The following is a 14,759-nucleotide window of genomic DNA, read 5'->3' on the forward strand; positions in this document are numbered from 1 at the left end:
AAACCTACTGTCTGCTTCTTTGAATAAAGAAATATTTGACTCGGGTCCGGCGTGAGCCCTACCGACGAAAGTTTTCAAGCGATTTTTAGTGTCCCAGTACTTGGGTTGGGTTTATATAACTGCCATAACCCTTACGATGATGATGTTGTATGAATTCTTATTTAAATATTTTTTTATCATCAATATAGCAGTAAAGCATTTTTTGAATAATTTTTTCCAATCGGACATGTAATTTAGAAGTTATTGCGAGTTAAAAAACTTAAGGATTAAACAAAACAGTTCTTTCAAAAGATTCACTTCTTCTTCTTCTTCTGCTTGCGGCTCAGGTTCGTCTGGTCCCTGGTGTCACGTCGACCGGCTACGATCTATTGTGACGCCGCTGTCTAGATCTCCCAGCAAGCGTTGGTCGCCTTCAGGAAAAGCAGCACTTTCCTTGCTGGAAGAAATTTAGCATCCTCTGGTTGCATTATGTGTTTCCCCAAAAGAGTGCTGCGTTTATGCATCAGCGCGGGGCAGGAACAGATCAAATGCAGCGGCGTCTCCGCAGCCTCCTTACAGAGTCTACATAGATCTGTGCCCTGCAGCTTTAGGTTGAACATGTGTCTATTAAGCCCACAGTGCCCCGTAAGCGCTCGCACTAGGATGCATAGGTTTTTTCTGTTGAGTGCTAATGCCTCAGAGGCGGCCCTTTTGTTGAATGGTCTTATTAGCACTCGAGAATGGTTCATTCCTTGGAGTTGTCTCCAGCGAATGAGTGTGTGGTAATTACAATAGGTCTGTATGGTGAGTTGCGCCAGGCTTTTGGGTATTCCGCAGACCGGCTCAGGGCCAATCTGCTTCTCCAAAGCGCCTGACTTTACAAGTTCATCGGCCATTTCGTTACCGATGATCCCCTTATGGCCAGGAACCCAGCGTAGAATGACCCTGTTTATTAGCGCCAGAGTATTCAGTAATTGTCTGCAGTTTTCTACCAGCTTTGAGTTTAGAACCTCAGAAGATAGAGCAGAAAGTGCAGCCTGACTATCCGAATGGATATAAATAGTTTTGTTTTTGTAGTTCTTTAGCAGACAGGTTTCCGCACATTCAATTATTGCGAAGACCTCTGCTTGGAATATGGAGGCGTAGACACCCAGGTTACGTTGAAGCCCTACCCTGGTGGTCTCTTCAAATATTCACTTAGATGAAAGAATTATTTTTACCAACCCATGTAAAAAACAGCGTGTGGTTTTAACTTATAACTTATATCTGTTGAACTAAACATGAATTAACTAGCACACATCCCTCAAATAAACTGTTCATACGGAATGTTTTAAAAACAAACTCGGATGAAGTCCTACACCTAGGTCACCTAGGTACTATATGATTAATAATAACCCCTTCATAATTCCCGAAAGACCCCGCCAACCTAAGCGGCCTGCTAGGCTTCTCGAACTAACATGGATGCCTGGAATAATTAATGGAAATAATTTCGTGATTTTCCGCGCACTTACGCGCAGGCAATGGACAAAATAGTGGTATAAAGATAATCCCTATCCCTACCCTACTGATATTACAAATGTGAATGTAAGTTTGTTTGTTACGCTTTCACGCAAAAACTACTTAACCGATCCTCATGAAACTTTGTACACATATTCTTGGAAGTGTTAGAAGTAATATAGGATACTTTTTAATCCGACATTAAACTCTGTTTCTTTGGGAGAGGGGATGAAAGTGTTTGACGATTTTACACCATAAGTCCGACAAATTATAACCGATTTATATAATTATTTTTGTACTATAGATGTTGTAATATGTGTTTAATTTCGCCCAAACTTCGTGTAGATCTGATGAATGTGGTTGGAGATAGAGGACAGAACTCCTCAGCGGACAGCAGCAAATCCCTCATTTAAGGCTTAGCGAGAACAACTGAAAACTTAAATTTTTTTTAGAACTACCTCTGAATGCCACATCAAAAAACAAAATCAAACGCAGACGAAGTCGCGGGCAACAGCTAGTATATAGATAAAAACGTTATTTCACATAAAACAAAACAATGATAAGGACACATAGAATTTAAAAAGCTTAGCAAAAGGCTTACATTTGCTCCTTACTGGCTTATCTGTGGTCGCTGTTTAAATTGGTAGGTCCCGTGTTGTATAAAAGGAAGGGGCAATTTGGGCATTTATAATTTCTGGATTTTCTCTGGTCCGGTTTGTTGGGAGGCTTCGGCCGTGACTATACCACCCTTCTCATACTGACGTGCTAAGCAATTCAGCATACCCCTAACAGGTTAGCCCGCTTCCATCTTAGTGCATCATCCTTTACCACCAGGTGAGATTGCAGTCATGGGCTAACTTGTGGAATAAAAAACATTAAAAAAATACTCCTATACTCTATACATTTATATATCAACTAGCTGTTGCCCGCGACTTCGTCTGCGTTTGATTTTGTTTTTTGACGTGGCGTTCAATTTAGTTGTAGTTCTAAAAAACTTTACAGTATTCGCTAAAACTTAAATGAGGGGTTTGCTGCTGTCCGCTAAAGAGTTCAGTCCTCTATATCCAACCACACTCAGATCTACACAAAGTTTGGGCAAAATTAAACACATAATATAACCTCTATAGTACAAAAATAATTATTTTAATCGGTTATAATTTGTCGGAGTTATGGTGTAAAATCATCAAACACTGATCCCCTCTCCCAAAGGAACTGAGCTTAATGTCGGGATGAAAAATATCCTATATTACTTCTAATACTTCCAAAAATATGTGCACAAAGTTTGATGAGGATCGGTTAAGTAGTTTTTGCGCGAAAGCGTAACAAACAAACTTACATTGACATTTATAATATTAGTAGGGATAGGGATAGGGATAGGGAAGCAGGAATAGGGATTTTAATCAAAAACTATTTGAGAGATCGTTATAGAAAGTACATGTTCTTTTCCATAGCATATGTGACATGCATATTTCAAAGCTGTCTGCACGCAGACTTTCTTTTCCACTACAAATTAGGCCTCGACTGCAATTTCACCAGCAGGGCTAGCACAGACAGGAGACAAAAATCATATCCCCCGTTTACATCCCCTGCTAAGGCACGGGAACATGACGGAAAAAGGAGAAATTTACCTACGCTTATTATAACACACATATTAAAGTTTTTTAACTAAGATTTTCATGGTTAATCAACATTTCTTAAATATAGTTAGACGATAACATCAGTGGATTTGTCGGTAATTCGACCTAGAAATATCGACAAATCCAAAAATATTATCGTGGTATATACCCGTTGAACTATATTTAAGGAACACATATACTAGGTGGTGATATTGCAGTCTTAGATTATAGCCGGCTAACGTGTTAGGGAGTATTCTGTGAGTATTCGCACGGAAACTAAATCGCTTAGCGGAGGCGAGGCCTTTATCAGTAGGGTGGTAACTAACGGCCCCGACCAGACAAGACCAGAGAAAATTCAGAAATAATAAATTTCCAAATTACCCCTGACCCCGGGACCTCCTACTTAAGTTAGGGCTTACGGTTAGAGCTTTGGTAGGGCTATCTATGACCAGTACCTAAATCCAAAGTACCTGCACATAGGAAATTTGTTCACCCCATGCTAGGGAGAGCGATATAAGCCGTCAGCTCCGGATATTGTCACGAACGCGTTAATAATCTTAATATCGTTTAAGCTCGCCAGCAAACTATGGCACAGCGTGCAAAAGGTGTCGGTAATTAGAAAATTCAAATTGCAGTTACGAGTAGTTTAGGTGCAGCTTCCTACTTTAATTTTTTCAATAAATAAATAAACTAATACACTATGACAATACACACATAAGCGTAGCTTGTGTTATGGACACTAAGATGAGTGACGAATAATATACATAAATACTTATTTTATTTTCCAGTAGTGGGAATCGAACCCATGGCCTTGGACTCAGAAAGCAGGGTTGCAAACTGCGCCAATCGGCCGTCAAATTAACGAAATAATAATAAATTGGTAAAATAACGAATTGATATATACGTTAAACCTAATCAAACGATTCTGCAGAAATTTCGTACCTATTTTAAAGGAAGGAAAAGAATCGATACAGAAAAATTCCGACCACCATGTCGGAAGACGAACGACAACTCCACAAAAAATAGAGTTAAAAAAAAATAGAAAAATATAAAGAATAAAGTACGTATCATATAGCGGAGCAACTATGCGCGTATCAGCCCTTTATCTTCAATAGGGTTTTCTTAAGTTAATATTGCAATGGGCTTGTTCTTAGACCTGGGTGTCAAAATTCTCGTAACTTGAGTTAACCTTTGGTTTATGTTTCGTTTTTCTTCTTTTTTGTGATAAATTATTTCATTAATATCTTTTATTTAAAACTATTGTTAAACAGTTCTCATTAAATTAATAAGAAGTAAGACAGAAATGTGGGAAAAAAATAATGGAATGGTGTCCTAGATATAAAAAGAGAAGTAAGAATAGACTGTATCGTAGGTGGGAAGATGATATTAAAAAAGTGGCAGGAACAATTTGGAAGAGAAAAGCAAGGGGTAGATCTTTGTGGAGAACGCTTGGGGAGGCCTATGCTGGAGAGCAAGACAATCAAACAACCGGTGTCTAGTATAAAACGTAATTCTGTACCAAAACAGTTGTTACTTTGGAAATACCATGTAGAAATAAGTTGAACTGTAATTTTTAAGATTGTTAATAATGGCTTTAGTTATTATTATTATGGTTAAACACATATCATCATATCAACTTATTATATTATGTTTATATATAGTATATATATTATGTTTGTTATATATATTATGTACATTTTATATTTATATATTACGTAAGTATATTTGTATTTCTATCATTACTTTTTGGTATTTATGTATATCTATCAACACTCTTGGCACTATCCCGTTCTCTTGTTGTAAGTCCTATCTACAAAGGTTGCCTGTAAGAGATTGCTTGCAGCAATAAGGCCGCCTTTGCATGTCTACATTGTGTACTTTATACTCCTTACTGTTTCTTTTCCTGTATGTTATACGTGCAATAAACTGTTTCTTCTTCTTCTTCTTATTAGCGCCCAGTGCGGATTGGTGGAAACACACAAATAAACTGATAAAATTCTTAGAACGGATGACATATTTTGTAGTCTATTTGCATAGATAAAGTATTTACTTTGACTTTGACTTTGAATGATAGACAGCAGCGTTGCAAACTCCAAACAAACACAATGTACTTATCCATGCGTAATCAATAACGCTCCATGAACTTTCTCCGAGCTTTTAAGCTGCAGACCAAAGTTTTGAAAGGCTTTGAGTCTTCAAAACGCCTTTATTATCAAGTTATCATGTTTTCATTTATTTCAAGTACAACTACTTTATAAACCTCAAGTCTAAGTGTTTATAGTCTCAACCTTAATTTGATAACGATTCCAATTTATTTTTATTCTACTACAAGTTAGCCCTTGTCTGCAATCTCACCTGTTGGTGAGTATGTTAGTCATACCCCTAACCAGTTTTACGCGACATCGCACTGGGACACTAAATCGCTTAACGGCACGTCTTTGTCGGTAGGGTGGTAACTATCCACGGCCGAAGCCACCCGCCAGACACAATTTTTTCTTTAATTAAAAAACCAATAGCTGTACTTACAAAATAGTTTAATAATTGGTTGACTAAAACGAATATAATATAATATATAAATAGATCCTTAGCCTTGTTTGGTGTGAAGTATACGGATTGAAGAAATTATAAATTTCACCATACATATTCGACTGCTGTTCGCGGAGTAAGTATAGAAAATTAAGCTTAATTGCTTCTATCCAATATATAAAAACTAATAACAGGTTTTCACAGATAAGTGCTATATAAACAAGGGCGCCGGATAGAACCCAGAAAAATGTAGCAAACAATACCTAAAAACTAAGTTTACCGTAAAATAAATCAATTTCAGGGTCATTATAAACATAATTAAGAAGGCGAGAAACACGGATAAAGAAATAATTAAATCTGTTCTTGAAAATATTCTAATATATATATATATATATACGAGTATATACGACCGTTATGGATTATTATACAACGATTGCCGCTGCTCGAATGTATTGGGTCGGTACAACAATTTCTTTATATCTCGAAGAAAGTTGTCAAAATCATGCTCAAATTTCTATAACGTAATTTCTTTCGTAAAGAAGTGCCTATAAGGCTGTACTGGAGGTATTGTAATGCGCTCGACCGTAAGCGTAACAACAGGAAAATGTTCGTGCTCGAGGACCGAAATCCAACCATTCATCTTTGGAAGTTGTATGTATGGTAAATTTTTTGAACACTTCGCTATAGGTCCACGTAGGATGTGTTTGTGGCGCCATCTAGTTTGGTAATGTGGAGACCGCCAAAACGCGTTACTTTTTCCGAAACCATTTTTAATGTGCCCTCTTTCGACTGATAGCGATACCACGTAGGGGTGGATTTTGGGAGAGAACCCGAGGGTTGATTTCCCGAAACCATTTTCAAAGGGATGCCCTCTTTCGACTGATAGCAGTACTACGTAGGGATGGATTTTGGGAGAGAACCCGAGGGTTGCACTGAGATGAAAATGTTTCAATGACTAAGATTCGTACGTAAAATTATTATTCCTCTACAACTCTACAAGACTATAATCTCACTTGATGGTATGTAACGATGCAGTCTAAGCAGGTATTGGGCTGACCTGTGAAGAATATGATAGTTATAGTAGATAAACCTAACCCTTTGATCGGTATCTATGTGACATCGTACCGCCAAGCACAAGACAAGACCATTTTAAATTCAGAATTCGGTCTAGTGGTTAGCATGTTCAACTACGGATATATATACGGATCACGTAGTCTGGGGTTCGAATCTCGGGTTGAGGCAAGAATAGTAGTGATTGTTATCTGTTAAATCAATTTTAGTAGTAGGAGTTAGGATAGTCGCAGTTAAAAACTGAAAAATGTTTAAATTATGTAATCGGAAACGCCTACAGATATTATGAGAGCAATGTTACTAATAAGCAGAGATCGGATAATCCGCAACATTGCTCTAATATTAGAAACAGGCGTTTGAGATGGAATGTAATTTTTTCAGGTATCAAAAGACTAGATGTTTTATATTTCGAAAGTATTGTACGCCGTTTAGATGCCACCCGCCAACCTGATGACAGCTCGGCACTGCCGTTTATAATGCTGCTAAATATGTTTGCATAAGTATAGAGGTTACAGATATAGTGGCAAGTTTTGAAATCAAATGAAACATTCATTTAATTTCAATGCTTACCACCCGCGTTCTGACGCATCACGCACACAATAAATCAACAAGAGGCCTTACGCTTTATATATAGGCATGCAACTTCCCTTTAACGAAAGCCAAGCCCTAATTTCTTGAGTAGGTACATCCTGCAATTGCAAATGAGATTGCTCTACCAATGTTCAGTTAGTGCTCATCGGCCAATCAGATAAGCGATTAACTAATTGCAACAGTTACATAGCATAGAAAACTACGCGCACGTTTGCACCAATCAATCACTCTCGAATCACGATACTAATTACTTATCCCATTATAATAGCACTTATAGTAATTCTAATCAAACCGGCAAAAATGTACCTCCTTTATGGCTAAATGCATTTCCATATCCGATATTATAACATCACATGGTGTGTACAACCGTAATTTACCTACGTGAATGACAATTTAGCTAATTTTAGTCGTACTTAAGCTTTCTGTGACAGGGCAAGGTGACAATGATGATGACAGGGCACGGGTCTACTCCCTCAATAAGAAGGGAAGGAGTCCACCAATCCGCACGGAGCCAGCGGGGTGGACTACGGCCTTAACCCCTTCTCATTGTGGGAGGACCCTGTAATGGGCCTGTAATGGGTTGATATGATGAAGCACATTTTGGTAAAGAACTCTCCAATTAGTATAGACAATAACTATTTACCGGACACCGGATACAAGAGTTAAAGTGATAACTATAGAATATTATAAATGCGAAAGTTTATTTGTTTGTCTGTCCGTTCATCTGTCCTTTCACACCCTAACTGAACAACCAATCAACTTTGTTTTTTGTACAGTGTTAGTTGAAAACACGGACAGTAACAAATGCTACTTTTTATCCCAGGAAAACAAACGAATCCCACGGGATTTGTAAAAAAACAGTTATAAAAGCGGACGTGGGCGAAAGCTAGTAAAATAATAAATAATAACCGATCTCTGCGAAGTGTGGACAAAAGCACCGCATCATTTTATTATCTACTAGCGGACCCTCGCGACTTCGTCCGCGTATGAGTCAATCGAGAAGCTAGAATAGATGTGATGCTAATATCATAAACATCGTGGCTAGCTACGTACCTACTATTATTTTACGTGTTATACTGAGTTAGTAAGTTGTCATTATTTTAGTTGATACATACATACATACACACATCCATTCGTCCACCCTCACAAACTTTCGCATTTATAATATTAAGTAGTATGGTACGCATGTGTTCGATCGTTGTCCCGTATTCCATGCTATTTGCTGTTATTTCCTTTATCTCCGACAGTATTTATCAGATGTTCTTTAAAATTAGACACTACATGTTTTATAGTATACACTTTAATAAAAAATAATTATTAGATAAAATCGGTTCAAATTTAACGGAGCTATGTAGTATAATTGATAAAAATTTTCATCCCGTTTACCGGAGGAAACTTATTGTTTATCGGGATAAAAAGTATCGTATTTGTTGACCCGGAATACCAGCTACCACTGTACCAAATTTTATTTAAATCCGTTCAGTAGTTTTCACGTGATGCCCGGACAGACAGAGACAGACAGACAGACAGACAGAAAGACAGACAGACAGACAAAAATTCAAAAAAAATCTGTTTTGGACTCAGTATCGATTATAAAGCATCCCCCAGTCAAAATTTTCAAAATATATTAAATGTACAGAAATCTTCCAGTTACAGTTGTATTATAAGTATAGATATATAAGACTCCAGTCAAAATAAAAAACCAATTTCAGAATCATGCAATAACATATAATTAGTCGATTACGCCAACAATAAACTTCCACTTTAAACTCTTAAAATAATTACTCTTTTACTAATATATTACTTTCCCTTTTTCCTTTTCTCTTTTAAAATCGCGCCAAAATAATCTCAAACGCCCGATGCCACTTTCCGAGTCATCTTTTTTTTCCTCTCCTATTTCTTTTTTTTCTCCACATCGCTTAAGTCGCCAGTCCTTCCAACTTTCCAACATGGCAGCACCGTCTTATCAAATATGAATACTCCAAATCCATGACTGTTTTTATCAAAATGATTGATGACTAACGGCTTTTATAATTTCTAGATTCATTTTATTGACTTGCATATCATCTCGTATTGATAATCTAGCTCAAAATGGCATTTATCTTTGACGAAAATTCAAGCAACCTTACAATACCTACTATCAATATACTGCCATCTTTCCAACGAGGGCTCAACTACGTTGGGAATCGGGACAGATTTGGGAGCGCCGTGGTTCGTATTGAAACATGAAGGAAATATTTCTAAACTCTGAAGTCACAAATAGATGAAACACGTCACTTTAATTGAATACTTATTTGTTTGATATAAAAAATAGATTAAATTTAACTAAAAGTTGGTAGAAAAAATAAAAAAGGTTCCTGTAACAAAGAAATCGTGTCAGTCGTGTTGTTATCCGTCTCGAATTACAACCTGGTGGCAAGGCAAGTCAGCTATTATTGATTTCCCTAACTCGCGCTATCAAAGTTTTCACGTTCTGGGGGTATATATACGCCGACTGATAGGTAACGTTCGAGAGTCCGTGTTTACATCGGAAAGCGGTGTGACGTGAGGCCGTTCAAAGCTCCGTCGGCTATGGTCCGGAACGGGATTTTCTCCTCCGGACCTAGCGCTTACTGCGAATGAGGCACTACGCGGAGATATTGTACCTCACTGGCAAACATAGCCGGATGAAGTACAACACCACGAATGTAAACATTTCGACTCTTATGCCATTTTAGTTCATTTTATTTTTGATAGAAGGTATATGTTTCTTCATATACAACGTGTAAATGAAAACCGAAATATTGTTTCGGCCGATCGGCGCAGTGGGCGGCGACCCTGCTTTCTGAGTCCAACGCCGAGGGTTGTGCGTTGATTGAATGTTTTTCAGAGTCTGGGTGTTTATAAGTATTAATGTATATTATTCATAAAATATTCATCAGTTATCGTAGTACCCATAACACAAGTTACGCTTACTTTGGGGACTAGCTGATAGAGATGTGTGTACTGTCGTAGTGTATTTATGCTCCACATATTTAGCTACTCTATATCTATTGTAAACCATTTTGGAGGAATACAGATTCCAAAAAAGAGTTTTTTTTAATTTTTGTCTGTCAGTCTACTCTGTACCTATCAGGGAACTACTGAATAAATTCAAATGAAACATGATGTAATTGTTTACCCCACAACTCTGTCAAATATTAGCCAATTTGAATTATCTATCTATATTATATATATAGATAGATAATTCAAATTATAAAGAGGAAGTGTGTGAGTATGTTCCGTATAGGCCCCGAAACGGCTGGACTGATTTCAATGAAACTTTCAGGGAATCTCCGGATTGTCCTGGCGAGTAATCCTGTAAAGTTCGGTGACGATCGGAGCATTCCTATTTTTGAACTGTCAAATACAGCTTTTATTTACTATGATTATATTCTATTGTTGGGTGTACATGGGTGTAGATAATGATCTTCACCCGCTCGGAGAGAAATAAATGATTTAATATATTATGAGACTTAAATTAAAAATTTAATGATGTAAGTTTACTGTTTAAATAAAATAAAGCAAAATCTAGGGCGAAGCGGGCTAGGTACGCTTGTTATATATAAAGGCGTTTATGGAAAAACTTTATGGACAATCATTAGGATCAGTCAATCTTGGAGACCAATGCTCTAAATCACGATTTGCCACGATATTCTTCTGCAGCCAGGCCTTCATCTGCCTGCCACTTACCCTGTAGTGTAAGTTAAAGGGGTTCACACATTTTCGTGTTCCGCATAAAATATTATGACGACCTCCCTGGAGCAATGGTGAGCGCTGTGAATTTAAATATAAGAGCCCGGGTTCGATTCCCGGCAGGGGCAATTGGAAATTTATAATTTCTGAGTACTGTTTGGTCTGTTCTGCTGGGAGGTTTCAGCCGTGGCTAGTTAACACCTTACCGACAAAGGCTTCCCACTAAGTGATTAAGTGTTCCGGTACGATGTCGCGGAGAAACTGATTATATAAATTAGTAAGGCCCAAAGTAAACCTCACTTTATATAAAAGAAATGTTTATTGTATGGCAATAACAATTTATAACAAATTACCAAGTACTTTAATTGACATACCTCTGCCTAAATTTAAGATTAAAATTATTGAATGCTTCATCAATTTTATTCAGTAGACGAATATCTAAAATCAAAGGCTTAAATTATTGTATTTCTAGGTTTATATTTTGGTTTACTTTACATTATATAATTGCAAGTTGACATTGTAATTTAATTTCACAATTTTTCTAACTCAATTTATAATTTCAATATTCTTTTATTGTTTACTAGCTGTTGCCCGCGACTTCGTCTGCGTTTGATTTTGTTTTTGATGTATACTATAAAAATAAGTATTAAAATCGGTTATAATTTGTCGGAGTTATGTAGTAAAATCGTCAAGCACTTTCATCCCCTCTCCCAAAGGAATCGAGCTTAATGTCGGGATAAAAAGTATCCTATATTACTTCTAACACTTCCAAGAATATGTGTACAAAGTTTCATGAGGATCGGTTAAGTAGTTTTTGCGTGAAAGCGTAACAAACAAACTTACATTGACATTTATAATATTAGTAAGAAAGTATATGATGTCATTAACTAGTGCTTCACCCCGAACTTGATATTTGGGGTTTATAGTTAAAAAATTGTATATTATTGATGTTCGACGGCCGACTGCCGCAGTGGGCAGCGACCTTTCTTTCTGAGTTCGATTCCCACAACTGGAAAATGTTTGGGTGATGGACATGAATGTTTTTCAGTGTCTGGGTGATTATCTGTTTATTATAAGTATTTATGTATATTATTCATAAAAATAGTCATCAGCTATCTTAGTACCCATAACACAAGCTACGCTTACTTTGGGACTAGATGGCGATGCGTGTATTGTCGTAGTATATTTAGTACTAGCTGTTGCCTGCGACTTCGTCTGCGTTTATTTTTGTTTATCGAAAGACACGTGGCATTCAATTTATGTGTAATTCCACTGCAATGTTTAAGTTGTGTATTCTTATATAAAAAAGTAAGAAAGTAATTATTTAAATCGGTTATCATTTGACGGCTTTGTGGTGTGAAATCGTCAAACACTTTCGTCCCCTCTCCCAACAGAACTGAGCTTAATTTCGGGATAAAAAGCATCCTATATCCCTTCTAATACCTTCAGGAGTATGTGTACAAAGTTTCATGATGATCTGTTCAGTAGTTTTTGCGTGAAAGCGTAACAAACAAACTTACATTCACATTGATAATATTAGTAGGGATATTTAAAAAAAGACAAGAGGATTTCTGGGAGCTTCTCACTTAAGAATTAAAGAAACATAATTAAAAAAGTATCAGTGATGGTAAAAAGATTTACTAAATGATTAAAGAACTAATTATTAGCTACAAATAAGTCGAGAAAGAAGTAGGTATATCTAATTATCACGGTCAAGTCTCAATAGAAGCTTTTGTGTTCTAGAATCGTATTGGATCATCGCACTGCGCCGGCAGAAACAAAAGTGTGACATTCGTACCCACGTTTGTATCGCAGTATTACAAAAAAATCTTATAAAATGTATATAGCAGCAAAAACAGTTTTTTAATTCATTCTAATCTGACATTGAAGTCAGATAACTTCTTACTTAAATGTGATACTTTAAAACAAAACTTCCGTCAAGTTTTGTTTTATTGGCGCAGTTTGCAGCGACCCTGCTTTCTGTCCAAGGCCGTGGGTTCGATTCGCACTACTGGAAAATGTTTGTGTGATGAGCATGAATGTTTTTCAGTGTCTGAGTGTTTATATGTATATTCTAAGTATTTATGTTTATTATTCATAAAAATATTCATCAGTCATCTTAGTACCCATAACTCAAGCTACGCTTACTTTGGGGCTAGATGGCGATGTGTGCATTATCGTTGTATATTTATTTATTTATTATTCATTTATTTAAAAACAATAGAGGACGAAGTCGCGGTCACCAGCTAGTAAACAATAAGGGCACATTAAGTGTTCCAGTGCTTTAATTTTTCTGCAATTTCTTTTGATGTCCAGTGTCTTTTATTTTTTGTAGTGTAATGCTAAAGAGTTTATATAAATAATTTAAAAAATTAAACAATCTTCAAACAATAAATAAATAAAATAATAAATATAGTACGACAATACACACATCACCATCTAGCCCCAAAGTAAGCGTAGCTTGTGTTATGGGTACTAAGATAGCTGTTGAATATTTTTATGAATATAATACATATAAATACTTATAATATACAGATAAATACCCTGACACTGAAAAACAATCATGTTCATCACACAAACTTTTCCAGTTGTGGGAATCGAACCCACGGCCTAGGACTCATAAAGCAGGGTCGCTGCCCGCTGCGCCAGTAGGCCGTCGAACAATATTTCACCCCCCGTATCACCGCTGTAGGGCTAGACTTTAGAGTAAGTACATACATACAATATTTATTTATCGAGACAGTACAAGGTAACAGTAAGATTGAAAATTATAAGAAGAGAGAGAATCTCTTCTCTCTCTTCTTATAATTTCAATCTAAGGAAAATCTAGATAAGTCTTGTTTTATGACACCATCATCATCATCATCATATCAAACCATTTCTGGCTTTACGGGTTAAGAACGGCAGAGAACGGGTTAAGGCTGTAGCCCACCACGCTACCCCAGTGCGGATTGGTGGACTAACACCATATTATTTGGATAATATTATAATTTATTTTTTGCCTGGCGGGAGTCTTTTGCAGTGGCTAGTTACCACCCTACCGACAAAGACGTGCCGCTAAGCGATTTAATGTTCCGGTGCGATGTCGCGTAAAAACCGATTAGGGATTATGACTACCATACTCCCTAACAGGTTAGCCAGCTACTAAGACTGCATCACACTTACCACCAGATGAGATTACAGGGCTAACTTGTAGTAGACTAAAAAAAAAAATATTATATTTCATTGCGAAGGCTAAAAAAGTTGAGTTTGCTTTGAAGTCGGGCGATTTTCGATTTTCTTATTTTTCATATACAAGACGGACCGCAAGCCAAAAGAGAGTCGAAATGTCTACATTCGTGGGTCAGGACCTCATCCGGCCAACCGGGAAGCCAGTGAGGCACCAAGCCTTCAATCCATGTGCCGGGTCCATATGCCACTACGACAGTAGAACACCGGCAACACGGCGAAACATAGCAACCAACAGTTTGTGAAACTGTTTTCCGATGTAGACACGGACTCTCGAACGAAGTAAATCAGACGCTGTATATATACCCCGGGAACATAAAAACTTCGATAGCGCGAGTTAGGAAAATCAATAACGAATTTCTAGCATCACCGTTTAAACCGTACTCACGGAACAATTTCTTGCTTTTAGAATCATAGAATCATTTTTCGTTTTATATTTAACGGTAGGACCATTTTAATTAAAATATATACTTATTTGAGCGTCGAAAATCTTAAAATTTAATTAAATTTGTAGTTTTTCAATGGGTTGCAACGTAT

This window comes from Pararge aegeria, chromosome Z (assembly GCF_905163445.1).
Source record: "Pararge aegeria chromosome Z, ilParAegt1.1, whole genome shotgun sequence".
NCBI classification, from domain to species: domain Eukaryota; kingdom Metazoa; phylum Arthropoda; class Insecta; order Lepidoptera; family Nymphalidae; genus Pararge; species Pararge aegeria.